At 37.1% G+C, this 12118-nt stretch overlaps 1 pseudogene; it reads right to left on the bottom strand.

Moving 5' to 3' along the window:
* Positions 1–7073: 7073 nt before the first annotated feature.
* Positions 7074–12118, bottom strand: part of LOC125260502 — a 175620-nt pseudogene continuing 170575 nt past the window's right edge.

Genomic DNA, 12118 nt, shown 5'->3' on the forward strand with positions numbered 1-12118 from the left:
TTGAGCTAAGGATTGAGCCCTGCCTAGTTTATCCAGCTCGCATTAATATAAATAAATATCAATACATTTATTTAGTTGACATTATTTAATTAGTAAGATTTGTTGACAAATTTTGTAAATTAAAAATAATTTGTTCTGTTATGTGTTTTGACTGTGTTATATGTTGTATAATTACGTCACTAGGTAACAAAGATATTTTAACTATAAAATCTTTTAGAAGGGCCTCATTTATGAATTTTGCCTGGGGCCCCCACTTAGTGTCGGTACGCCTCTGCAGCTGATATTACAACTTTAGCACATTTGTCAGCTAAACATTCATTCAGTGTTTCCCATTGACCCTGTGCCGCCACCACCACCATTTAATCATAAACCGAAAATTTAAAACATAGGCCTACAAAGCTTACATGGTCTCTAAGTTGTATTTTACCAACGAACTAAAATCGAAACCGTGATATGCCAAATACAGTGCCAAATAATGTACATTTTCTGAACAACAATACTACAACAAAAGCTCCTTTCATGTCAGTAAAGCTGTTGTGTGAGAGAGAGAGGAGAAATGTAACAAAGTTTAATGTTGTATGTAAACTGTGTTTGAGAGAGAGAGAGAGAGAGAGAGAGAGAGAGAGAGGGAGGTGTTCAGAGAGGAGTCTGTTGGATGTTAAGCTGTTATGTGTTTAATGGACTCAATGTTGAAAATTTAAAACATTTCAAACACTGTTGGCAGAAGTGAAAAATAAATAATTTTATGAAATTACAATTTTGTTTGATTCCATGATGTATTTTACTGAACATGAGTATTTACAATGCAAATCCAAATTATTTTAATTTACTGACAGTTACTTATATCTTGTCTTTTCACTTTATTAAGATCAGATTCTGCAGGTAAAATTACAATAATAAGGTGACTTGACTTGGACTCGACTTGACTTACTACAGGATTTGACTTGACTTGACTTGACATAGCTTGTAACTTGACTTGACTTGACTTGCCCAAGAAAAAAATACTTGGGACTTACTTGAGACTTGAAGGTTAAGACTTGAGACTTACTTGAGACTTGCACATGTGTGACTTGGTCCCATCTCTGCCTATATGTACCTGGGCGTAGAGGAAAGTGATGGTACTGTTAACACCCTTATGAAAGATAAGATTAAAAAAAAGAGTACTATCGTCAAATCCATCAGATCCTCAAGATTAAGTTGAGCTCTAAAAACAAAGTCACGGCTATCACTCTAGCTGTTCAGTAGTTGCATTTAGCTTAGGCATTGTAGTCTGGCAGAGAACTGACATCACGAGAATGGATAGGAAAACTAGAAAGCTCCTGACCACCGGGGGCATCCATCATCCAGAAGCTGATGTATATCAAGAGACAAAATGGTGGATGTGGAGTAATCAAACTTGAGTCTGCCTTTGATTCATCAATAGTTGGTCTGAGCAACTACATCGAGTTAAGCAAGGATAAATTCATGAGACTTATCAGAGACCATGATGATGGCAAAACGAAATACCAAAAGATCAGAGAAAAATACCTAAAGCAAGTGACCGAATCACAGATAAACATCAAGCTACAATTAAAGAACATTAGAAAGCACAAAATAGAACAGCTGAAAATCAAACGGTTGCATGGACAGTTTGTTAGCGACTTGGAAAGTCTGTTTGTTGATAAAACTGCATCTATGCGGTGGCTATGCAGTTCCAGCCTGAAGGGAGAGACAGAAAGCTTAATCGTGGCAGCACAGGACCAAGCACTCAACACTATACCATCAAAAGAACATCTTAAAAACAGCCAGTAGATAGTAAATGTAGACTATGCAACAAGGCAGAAGAACACATAACTCATATTGTTGCAGGCTGTACAACACTTGCATTGTCAGAATACATCCAGAGACACAATAAGATGCACTGGACCATGTGCAAGCAGTTAGGAGTACAAGTACTAGACAAGTACTATGATCATCAACCAGAAAAGGTTGTGAATATCAACAACATTACCATTTTGTAAGATGTTCCACTAGTTACGGACAGGGCTAGCTAACCGTCCAGATATAGTGCTGCACAACAAGGAAGAAAAAACCTGCCTACTGATTGACAGCCCTTTCAGATGATTCCAACATCATGGTACAAATAGATCAGCAGGGGTCGCTATTCTCAAAGGAGATTTCAGGGGGAAAATTCTTCACAATGAGAGCAACAATAATGGAAGGAGGATAATACTCATACTAGAGGATTCACATATACAATATATTATAGCTCATATTTATGATACTAATTGCAAATCTACAAATCTTTGTTCATGAATTATAAAAACACTTAAGCCAAAAGAAACCAGAGGGTTCATTAATTACCTTTTAAAATATAGTTGATTAACAAAAATAGACTAACAAATGTTAATTTTTTAACTGCGCAAACATAATGGAACTGTGCAAAGTCTGCAAACATAAAATTAAGACAGCTTACTAAAATAAATGAAAAACAAAGTTGTGACAAAAAGTAAACAAATAAATGTGCAAAATGTCAACATAACAGAACTATGCTACAACACATAATTTGTAAAACTATTACAGTTTTTTATATGTCAATGTCTGGCTTTAAAGCTGCTCTGTTGCAGGACACAATATTGCCACCTGTGCTAAAAGCTCTCTCTGAGGGTGACCGGGTTGGTAGGAATATGCAAGTAATGTTTTGTCAGGAGGCTAAATCTGGGGTATGTTGTTGAACTGATCTTTCACCATGACAGAGAGATGGTCTCACTGTCTGAATCAGGAGCTTGCAGGAACCTGTTCAGTTCAGCCTCAATAACCTGCTGTTCTGTAAGATCAGATGTAGCAACAGACTCAGTGTAGGACTTCTTGAAAAAGCTGCCCAGTGTCTTCTTCTGCAGTTTGTCTAGTGTAGCAGAGGATGAACTTGAAACGAGGATCAACAAGGGATGTTATGTTCAGAAGGTCATCAGTAGCAGCATCGTCATATTTCTCATTCAGATCCATGAGAAGGAAAAAGCACTGAGTACTTTTTTGCCCAAACTCATGACTCTTTGGATTCTCTGGTCTCTCATACTTCCCTCTAATGATGAAGTAAACAGAATATAGGCACGTGTTTACAAACTTTACAAGGCAAAGATGATTATAAAAATTACTTGAAGTATTTTGTGATGATAAATTACAATGTTATGATATTTTCAACATAATTAAATAATTAAATTACATTTATACCACACCAGGGCTGTCTCTTTTTATCCCACAATTCTGAGATCAATAAAGGCTAATTCACACTGCTCCAACAAACTGACATAATCTGACTTGAGCACGCCATGACAACTTCAGTGCCAACAGATGATGTTTTATTAACAAAGTTCAGGAGGAGCACATTCAGATAATCAACTCAGTTAACCATAAGAGGAATATATACAGCAGGCTTACCTCTGTTCCATTACAGTTTTCCAGCATCCCTCCTCCAACCCATCTCTGCTTTTTTAACTATTTCTATCCCAACCTGGGATGGGGGATTTCTCTCGATTTGGACAGTACGGCAAATACGCATAAACTTTACTCTATTTAAATTATATGCAAGTGTGAACTTCTGAAAAACGGCGGATGAAACAGCCTTGGAGTAGGGCTGTTAAATGCGATTAATTACATTTTTCAATCAGCTACTTTTTTGAGGAAGGAAAATCATTTCAGGTTCACTAAAACATTAACCAGTTACGCTGACATTTGTAATTCAATAAATTATGAGAAATTATCAAGTTATTGCTGTGGAATTGCAGATGCGTTACGCGCGTTTTAAAACATGAACCGCGTTTAACATGCTCATTATTTATATTAGGCGTCAAGTCGGGCTGGAAGATCAATTTTTTAGTCACTGCCTTTAAAGCACACCCAAGTTGATGTTTGTTGGGGCAGTGTGAATACGACAGCATTTTCCAATTTAAATACACAGTCAAACTGAATAATGAAGAAAATGTGACAGCCTTAAACACTGATACAATATTGTAAAATCAATTATGATATATTAGAAATCCTCATTTTATACTGTTTTTAGCACTGAACACTTGACATGAAACGCTGCATATATATCATAGTTTTTATGTTAGATATTTATTAACTTAACAATGGCTAGATGCAGCCGGTGACCGACACACTGCAGATGAGTCCAATGTTTGAATGAAACAGCCTTGACAATGTTTGCTCCATTGTCCGTTGTGATGCACACCTGCCGGTCCTCGCCAAGGCCTCACGATACGAGTTATACTCCAGACTCGGGGAGAGTTTTTCTGCAGTATGGTCATCCGGAAAATATGCCGTCTGCAAGCATCTACTTCGAAGAGCCCCCTCCTCGTCAATGTAGTGAATGGTGAGGCAAACACACAGCATCTCCACAACATGGCGGCGACAACACTACTGACAACTGAAGCCACACCTTCTTACTTCGCATATGCATTTGGGCGGCATTATGCAAATATTTCCACCGAGTGACGTTCCTCGGAGAGAGAGAATTCGATCGAGGTGTTTTAGCTGGTCTGAATCTGCCTTCTCTTTTATGCCTGATACAGACTGTGCAATTTCACCAATCCTGTAAGATTACAAATCACACTGTAGGACTGTCATGATCATGAGTTGGAGTGCCCCATTTAGCCACCAGAGGGCACTCCAACATGGACTCTTAATTCACTGTTTTGGACTTCATTTCCCATACTCACCTCCTGGACTCATTATCCCATATCCCATGCGGTATGATGATGAGGCGCCAACGGAGCGCCTTGCCCTGCCGGCGCCAACTGAGCGCCTTGCCCTGCTGCCAGCCCTGCCGCCGCCACCCAGGCCGCCAGCCCTGCCGCTGCTGCTGCCCAAACGTCTTGCCCTGCTGGCGCCACCAAGGCCGTCTGTCCTGCCACCGTCAACCAAGCCTTCTGTCCTGCCACCGTCGTCCAGGCTTTCTGCCCTGCTGCCACTGCCCCGGCCATCTGAACCGCTGGAACCCGCCTGGTCAGTTCCTCCAGCGCCGCCCTGGCAACCAGCCAGGACTCCAGACCCCAGGGAACCCGCCTGGTCAGTTCCTCCAGTGCCGCCCTGGCATTCAGCCAGGACCTCGACCTCCTTAGAGCCCCCGTGGTCTGTTCCTCCGGCTCCCCCCTGGCCTTCGGTTGGGGGCTCTGGTCCTGGCCCGCCGTCCCTCCCCCTGGTCCTCCTCCAGTCCACCTCCCTCCTGAGAGTTGTGTTTTTTTTTTTTAGCCGCTCCGTAAGGAGGGGGTACTGTCATGATCATGAGTTGGAGTGCCCCATTTAGCCACTAGAGGGCACTCCAACATGGACTCTTAATTCACTGTTTTGGACTTCATTTCCCATACTCACCTCCTGGACTCGTTATCCCATGTCATTGCACCCAGCTGTTTTGTGTTTGCTCATTAGTTCTGTCTATTTAGTCTCAGTTGTTTCTGTCCTTGTTTGTGGTTTGTTACATTTATGTTACGTTCACTTTTGTACTTCTGGCTTTCTGTTTTTTGTGGACTGTTTACGTGGAGTTTGACCCTTGCCTGTTTTGTGGATATACGACTTTGGATTACCCTACAATAAATGCTGCACTTGGATTTGTACATCTCGTCTGTGTGTCCGTGACAAGGACATGATCTAATAAACTTGGGTATGTCATGTATGTAGACTGTACAACGATGACACCTATTGAATCATAGGCTACGACGCAAGTTAGTATAGAAGAATGAAACGTCATCAGTATGTGCTAGTGGTAAACAAATAGAGCAAGATGAATCACACTTTGGTAATTGTGGTTTTTATATGCGCTGAAAAAAGAGGAGGAAGTGAAAGAGGAGAATATGGACACGGTCATGGCTAGGGAAAAGAGGTCAATTTGGCATGCGATTTTGCAAATGGAGCTTGAGGAAAGTAGCTTTAAGTTTTATCGCCATGTCGAGTTGATCAATACGCCATTTCATGTTGTATTTTTATTAGCTAGTCAGTAGACGAAGGTCATAGCAACAAACACACTGTGAGATGATCATGACACTGTCAGAAAATGATCTCAGGCTATCTTTGATTGCAAGACCATCTTTGAGCCTCTCTCACTGTACGATGTTTAGGAGCCAGGATTGTTTCACGATGATCATCTTTCATCTGGTACAGCCCAAATTCGTATAGTGTACCAGATATTATGTGTATTAGATAGAATAAATCTTTTTGTAGGAGACTTTTGTGATGGAATTTTTGAACTAATTAATAATGAACTAGCATTTCTTTTCTTCTACAGGCATAATAATAATCTAACTTAGAAATAGAGAAACAGTCACTAGGACTGAGTGTTGTGATTCAGAAACATTCTGCTGTGCTGGCTAGACAGCATCCTTCTGGGGATAAAAAATAGTCTTTGAGAGGTTGTTTTGACCTATTGAGTAATCTGAACTATTAACCCAGTGATATTTTTTGATGATCCTGTGATTCAGTTGTTCTAATCTAAATTTACTCCGGCAGTAAGCGGGACAGAGGAACTGAGATATTTTTCTTAAATCTAAACCAATCATATTGAGACTGATGATAATGAGTAATAGATCATGCCATACTGACTGCGAAGTGTACCTGAAATCCTATAAAACCTGCTGTATTCCTTTGTTCGGAGAGAGATTCTCTGGAATGATGAGAACTCTCCCGGCCGTGATTAAAGCATATTCTGAGGCATAGACTGGAGTCTGTTTGGTTTTTAGGCTGCAGCAAACAACTAAGCACTAGAGAACTCTTTCCATACTATAGTGATAGTGTTTAGTGGTGAGGAGCACTAAAGAGCTTAGTATCAGGTGATAGGCCCCCAAAACAGGCTGAGACGTCGGCCGACTCGAACAGGTACTGAAGTACGCTCAGTAGAGTATAAATTTATTGGTTTTATGGTGTCAGGGACACCCAGGTTTAAGTTTATGGTGTCAGGGACACCCAGGTTTAAGTTTATGGTGTCAGGGACACCCAGGTTTAACTAAGTCAGGTGCGTAGGGAAAAATCTACCACACTTTGCAGATCTTAAACATGCACAAACAGCTACATAACAGACTAAAAAAAGGGAAAACATGAAAATGCATTATATAACCCCTTTAATACATTAATACAAATGTAATACAACTATTATTAAAAACATGATGTATACACTCAAGCTTCCTTTATTTGTTTTCTTAAAGTGAGCTTGAACTGTTTTTTTCCCCCATAATCATGAAAAATGAATCTTTCATTAGTCTTTGTCTCCCTCTGCTGGTACAACACAAACACAAACATATTCAGGCTCTATATTTTCTCTGTAACAAAACTCTGAGTTTATACTGTGCCTTTATACAAATTAAATGGTTAATCTCTGAATGAGAAACTAATTTGCTGCTCTGAAATAAAAGGTGTTTCTCTGCCGCCTCATCATGTCTGTCAGAGGATCATTGAAATCTAAATGAAGTTTTAATTTATAACAGTGAAGTCACTGTATCTTCAGTCTCTGTTGATTGAGTAGACTCTGAGTCTCTGCAGTGGATCCTTATTCATCATCAGATGATTACCAGGAGATCAGACTCTTATCTAAGTCAGTCCTAAAATAAAACACAAACAGTCACATATGCAGTATGAGACATTACATCTGTCACATCTTTTCATTAGAAAACTGAGCTAGATCAGCTATATTAATTCATTCTCAGACATGATAATATTGCTTCAGACTTCCGGTTAAGAGGGTTAATGGAGTAGACGTGTTTGTTTCTCGCTCCCACATTTTCTAGTCCAATCTAACATTTTAAGCCCAATAAATCTTTTTTTTTTTTTTGTTCAAACAACAATCTATCACGCACGCTATATTTCTGTCTAAACATGACGTCTAAATCGGCTAAGCAGAGCAAAAAAGATATGAAAACGGACTCTGTAGATGACGCTGCTAGCGAGCTTAACATGGCAGCGATGGCCAAGCTTCTAGAGCAACATCGCCAGGCCCTGTCGGCCGAATTTAAAACGGCCATCTCAACACTCGAGGAAAAGATTGACAGCATTCAGACCAAGTTGTCAGATCACACTCATAAAATTGCTTCGCTCGAATCAAGTGCCAATGATTTAGACGAGCGGGTACGAGCGTTGGAAGCGACCTGCGCCACACTGGCTGAGAGCAGCGCGAAGTTACAAGACAAAGTTGTCGACCTGGAATCACGCAGTCGCCGTAACAACATTCGGATCGTTGGCTTACCGGAATCGCTCGAAGGGCTGCGGCCTTCAGTTTTCTTCGCGCAAGTTCTCGTAGACATTTTGGGAGAGGACATCTTTCCCTCTCCGCCGGAGATTGACCGGGCACACAGAGCTCTCGTTAGCAAACCAGCGACTGGGAAGAAACCGAGGCCAGTTATCATCCGGCTCCATCGCTACCGTCAAAAAGAACTGATTATCCGTGAAGCTCGAGCCAAAAGAGGCAAACTTGTTTACCAAGGCAGCCCAGTCGCCATCTACGAGGATTACGCGCCCGAAGTGGCTGCTCAGCGCGTTAAATACCGGTCCGTGATGGCAGAACTATACAACCTCGGATTCAAACCAACGTTGTTTTTCCCTGCACGGCTCTCCATCTGGACCAAAGACGGAGGTAAGAAGATGTTCTCTTCGGTGACAGAGGCCGAGGACTTTGCTGCATCTGCCCGCTCATTGGAACATGTGCCATAACGTGGAAGGCCTCTGCTTATTCCGACTGTCAAACTGCCAGGGGCATTTTGTATTGTTGGCGGTGAAATCGAAACCAGTCGCGGGAACTATCGCAATTGTTTTGTATTGATTTTTTTTTCTCCCCTCTCTCTTTCTATTTCTTTCTTTTTCTTTTCTTTTCTATACTAGAGAGTCGGAATTCACAATAGTTCTTTTATCTGCTTAATGAGGCAAATGTATGATATCTGACTGATTGGAGTTTTCCCTGAAAACATGCATATTGTATATTATTCCGTTTATTTACCGTATGTATACATTTCAATATGTGGTATTTCTTTCAGCAAACCTGTCTAGATGCCTGAACGTGCAGATGCATGTTATTTTGCAGATAATTTTTATATATAGTTCTTTTTATGTTCAAGACTACATAATCTTGCATATCTCTTTTTTTTCCTCCGTCATGGTTTCCCTTGTGAAAAAGAAGTGCACTTAATTGTATTGAAAGTGTACTTTGTGTGTACTTAGTATACTTTTTAAAAAGTGCACTTGCAGATAATACAATATAATTAAAATTAAAGGCCACTTAAGTGTACTTAAATAGAATATACTTTAATGACAATATTTATTATCATGCTTAAGTGCACTTTTTAAAAATGCACTTTGTAATAATGTCAAATTAAGTTGTACTTAAAGAAAGTACACTTTAATGAAAATATTTATTAACACGCTTAAGTGCACTTTTTAAAAATGCCCTTTGTAATAATGTCAAATTAAGTTGTACTTAAAGAAAGTACACTTAAATGACAATATTTACTAACACGCTTGAGTGCACTTTTTAAAAATACACTTTGTAATAATGTCTAATTAAGTTGTACTTAAAGAAAGTACACTTTAATGACAATATTTATTATCATGCTTAAGTGCACTTTTTAAAAATGCACTTTGTAGTAATGTCTAATTAAGTTGTACTTAAAGAAAGTACACTTTAATGACAATATTTATTAATATGCTCGAGTGCACTTTTTAAAAATGCCCTTTGTAATAATGTCAAATTAAGCTGTACTTAAAGAAAGTACACTTAAATGACAATATTTACTAACACGCTTGAGTGCACTTTTTAAAAATACACTTTGTAATAATGACTTATTAATTGTACTTACAGAAAGTACACTTTAATGACAATGTTTATTAACACACTTGAGTGCACTTTTTAAAAATGCACTTTGTAATAATGACTTATTAAGTTGTACTTAAAAAAAGTACACTTTAATAACAATATTTATTAACACGTTTAAGTGCAGTTTTTAAAAATGCACTTTGTAATAATGACTTATTAAGTTGTACTTAAAGAAAGTACACTTAAATGACAATATTTATTAACACTTTTTAAAAAATGCACTTTGTAATAATGTCTAATTAAGTTGTACTTAAAGAAAGTACACTTTAATGACAATATTTATTAATATGCTCGAGTGCACTTTTTAAAAATGCCCTTTGTAATAATGTCAAATTAAGCTGTACTTAAAGAAAGTACACTTAAATGACAATATTTACTAACACGCTTGAGTGCACTTTTTAAAAATACACTTTGTAATAATGACTTATTAATTGTACTTACAGAAAGTACACTTTAATGACAATGTTTATTAACACACTTGAGTGCACTTTTTAAAAATGCACTTTGTAATAATGACTTATTAAGTTGTACTTAAAAAAAGTACACTTTAATAACAATATTTATTAACACGTTTAAGTGCAGTTTTTAAAAATGCACTTTGTAATAATGACTTATTAAGTTGTACTTAAAGAAAGTACACTTAAATGACAATATTTATTAACACTTTTTAAAAAATGCACTTTGTAATAATGACTTAAGTTGTACTTAAAGAAAGTACACTTAAATGACAATATTTATTAACACTTTTTAAAAAATGCACTTTGTAATAATGACTTATTAAGTTGTACTTAAAGAAAGTACACTTTCATGGCAATATTTCTAAACATGCTTAAGAGCACTTTTTAAAAATGCACTTAATTTTTACTTAATTATGACTTTATAGTGTTTTAAATAAGTAAACTTATTCTGATGTATTGACTTATATATTAAAGTACATGAAAAATAATTTATTTTAATTTCAACTTAAGTGTTGTCCAAGATGACATTTGTTAATGTATAAATGTGCTTAGTCTTTAATAAATACTGTGTGCATTCATACACTTGAAATTTTTTTTCTGAATTTCAAAACACTTGCTTATACAGTGTATAATCCTGTACAATTTATTGTTGAAATTTTTATCACCAGCTCCTGCTCTAAACTCGACTAGTGTCAGTTTTCTACATAATATTTGACTTTTTTTTTACGGAGTGCTGTATTTGTGATACTTAATGCAACACTGCTGTACTTTACATATCTGTATAATACTTATAATATAATTGTTGTTCTAAGTTGATTAAACCTATTTAATTGCAAGCAAAAGTTTAACAGATCTAAAAATTAATTTGAATTCATATTCAGTTAAAATACATTTAATTTTAATCAGACTAAACTATAAAATAATTGAATTTCAGTTAGGTGAATGAGTCAAGTTCTGTAAACTTACAGTCTAACTACAACAATGAAGTAGAAAAACTTCAACTTGAACAAATTTAATCATGCGCATGCGCCACAATACTACGTCATGGCGGCGCATTACTTCACCAGAGTTTGAAAAATGCACCTTCAGCCATCTTTCTGTGATCGCGATGCGTGAGGCAACTTTGCTGATCAAAGAAGAAAACAAAGGAGCGCACGTTTGGATGACTACAGATGAGACGTTATGTATTACAAATAAAGAAGCAAGTAAGTATCTTGATATTGATATATGCTCTCTTCATTTTTATTTTTTCACCGGAACATAGCAGTTCTTATGAGTGTAACTTATTTAGTTTAATCGCAATATGGAGGTGAATTAATCATGTTTCCTGTAATTTATTTATGATTGCATTATAATAATTTCTTATATAATATGAACGTGGTCGTGTATGTGGGCGTGTTCAAAGAATTTGGCTGCTGAAAATATAATATTTTAATTGAACTCTGACTTTTTAAATCATTTTAAATGACTTTAAGTTAAATTTGCAGAACTATATTCAAAGATCTGATATTGTAACATTTAAAGACAATTATATACATTTAATCGCTATTATAACCACCAGTAATGCTTATAATCTATTTTTCTTTTTGCATTTGAAAAGTTAGTTGTTCAATTACTGTTTGTGTTTGTAATATGTAATATTTTTGTGCTTATCTGTTGTTTTATATATTCATTTTGTAGGATCAGTACAGATTTGTTATTGGAGATACAGTGCAAGCTGTGTGGAATCAAAACCTGTATTGATGAGGTGATGTTCCATGTTTTTCCATTAATTCAGCCACCCTGATCACACACTACAAGCTAAAACACTGCCATCAACTGTCCTTATAGCTTT

Source organism: Megalobrama amblycephala, linkage group LG24 (genome assembly GCF_018812025.1).
Source record: "Megalobrama amblycephala isolate DHTTF-2021 linkage group LG24, ASM1881202v1, whole genome shotgun sequence".
Classification (NCBI taxonomy): Eukaryota; Metazoa; Chordata; class Actinopteri; order Cypriniformes; family Xenocyprididae; genus Megalobrama; species Megalobrama amblycephala.